The sequence below is a fragment of the Pteropus vampyrus genome, unplaced genomic scaffold (genome assembly GCF_000151845.1).
Source record: "Pteropus vampyrus isolate Shadow unplaced genomic scaffold, Pvam_2.0 Scaffold234, whole genome shotgun sequence".
Lineage (NCBI taxonomy): Eukaryota > Metazoa > Chordata > Mammalia > Chiroptera > Pteropodidae > Pteropus > Pteropus vampyrus.
This window is the reverse complement of record NW_011889015.1, coordinates 2,954,496-2,957,412: the sequence shown is the minus strand read 5'-3', so window position 1 is coordinate 2,957,412 and position 2,917 is coordinate 2,954,496.

The following is a 2,917-nucleotide window of genomic DNA, read 5'->3' as shown; positions in this document are numbered from 1 at the left end:
TACAATACTTGAAAAGCATTACTAGGAGTGACAGATTCTGAAAAGTATATTAGTTTTATTCTAATCACTATTGAAACTTCTTGATTCCAAAACCATCTCCATAGCAAATAGTGGAACCTCCTGATTTACTGTCTAGTCCATTCTTGTGGCCTTATACCTAAGAAAGCATACCAGTCTATTTCATTTACAATATTATGTTCACTATGCTAATCGATACTTCGTTTATAGAATCCTTCCAGGCGAAAATTAAACTTGCACATGTTTTTCATATCAGGAAGCACATACCGTTGTCTGGGACATCTTAATTTGACTTTAACTGTGATTAACAGAAGTAGTATTACAATAATGGCATGTGGCCCTACCATCAGAACCATTGCCAGGAACAGAGATCCAAATGATGCAAATGGGGAAAAAATGGATTTTCTCCAAGTAGCAAATTTCCTTTAAACACATTCTGTCAGAGTATATTATGAAAACTAGAATGCCTGGTTAGCGTTTAGGTCACTGTGTAAGATCTCACATGTAGACTTCAGATTGTGTATAATAATAGCTATATAATACATCCACTGGAGATTTCAATCTTTCTTAGATTTGTTGTTTTGCCCTTCATTCAAGGGACCTCACTTGGTTTCCTTTATAAGGCTATTGTCGGACCTTTTCACTTCTAGATGGCTCACAGGGGGTGAAAGTTCCAATTTAAAAGCCAGGAAGCAGTAATGCATGTGACAAGAATCTCCCATTCAAAAACTTGGAAAACATAACACTTACATACCATAATTCTTCATTGTCAGACAGATAACTAAAACTTTCCAAATATTATTGCTTTATAGTAATTAGTAATTTTAGTTAAATTTTAGAAAATGTTTTGTGATAATTGGTCATTTCGTAAATACAAGTCATAAAATATATAATCAGTCAGAGTGCAATTCACTGTTTGGTAAAACAGTGAATTATCATCTTAATAAAATAAGTAATCCTTTAAAGCTTTTTAAATTTATCTATTTCAATGAAGTAGTATTTTGCCCATTTTCCAAAAGTAGGGGAAATTTCTCAATTCTTTTCAATTTAAATGTTTTTTTAATGACTTTTTTCTGATCTTTAAGTGAAATTAGGTACACAATCTTCATATGTTAGTATAAATTTTAGATAAGTTTTTGATCTCACTGGGGTTTTATTAAAATCTACAAATCTTCAAAAGTTTATGCATCACCACTCTTTGACTTGAATTGAGACTTTCAGCTAGGAGCAGCCGAGGACAAGAGCAAACTGAAAATAATACCTAATAGTTATTACTCTGCAAAGAATTGGTTGAAAATCTAGACCTGATGCAGAAAGCTCTTAGTCACTACACTAAACATACAAATCAGGGTCCATATTTTAAGCATAGATTGTAGAGGTGTACAGTAGAGTTTACAGATAACTCCCCTGAAGAACAAAGTCAAGGTTGGTTTATCTCTAATTAGAACCTGACAGAAATCATTCTGTTTCATCTGTCAGTTCTTATGCTATTTTAGGATAGCCTATATAGATGATCGTTAGCCCTGAAAGGCCTAATATCATGCCTAAGAATTGTTCATAATAACACAAGCTTTTTCTCTAAAACTATTTTGCTAGCAATAGCAGTTACTTATATTTGAAGTTTCTGGTTTTAAGTATGATTATTATTTTATGAACAGAGGTATTAGTTGAGTATCATACAATTACAACTGGGAATATTTAGGCAAATTAATTTATAAATAAAAAATGTTACATAAGTGATTTTCATAAAGAGTCAGATGTGAAATACACTTTTCCCTGTGAACTAAGAACAATATATACTGTAATTGTATATCGTAATCCAATCTGAAATAATATTTTAAGAGGCGTGTGTGTGAATATATGGATAGCAAAGTACTTGTTAGTAATAGTACCTTTGGGAAGTTGATATAGGGACATGGAGAGTTTTTTTTCACTTACCTTCTTCAGTACAGGTAGAATATTTAAGCATCTCATACAAATACTAAATTTCATTTCATACTTTTTATGTATAGTAAGAATTTATGAATAATACTCTTAGATGAAAATTACATTTTTTTCTATTGAGAAATATAATTTTCTCTCCTTTAGATAAAGAGAATAAAGATTAAATGAAGCGTATCTGGAAACCCTAATCAATACCTGTTTGGATTTCAGTTGTTAAATGACTGCAAATAATGAGGCTAATTATCTTGAATGATATAAAAGCATTTTAGATTTTCCTCAATATTCACATTGTGAATCAATTTGTTAGATTCAGCTCTGCACAAAACTATTTGATACCTAAAGTAGTTTTTGATAACTTTCTAATCTTTTCTCCAATTCCTAAATACTTAGTGCTAGATATATATTAGCAAATTATTAGCTACTTAGAAGTTTTAGTCCCACTTCTACTGCCCATAGCTAAAAGTACTAGAAGAAATTATGCAATATACAAGGCATCATGGTAAATACTTCTGAATTTTAATTTTGGAACATGGTTTTTTAATTTAAATTTTTCTCTCTTTAATACACTACAATAAATGTACTTAAAAATAAGATGTTCTTTTAAAAGTATTTTGAGATGTCTGGATCTTAAGGCGCATTCATTTACAAACACGTATGAATCAAACTAACAATTTAGCACAATAAGGTTGACTCGTGCAACATCCTGTGTTCTGACCCTGACAAGAAGCTGGGACAGAAAACAGTAAGGATTGAAGAGCTTGATCTTTTGGCGTCAGACACCTTGGGTTTGAACGCCAGTTCTTCCATCTACTAGACATCTCACTGAGCCACAGTTTTCTTTTCATGCAACAATTATTCATTGAGTGCTGCTATGTGCCAAGCATCTCATTATACTTTCCACACAAATTTACAGGAGGGAGTAAATATCATAAAGTTTACTGATAAAGCACTTCAC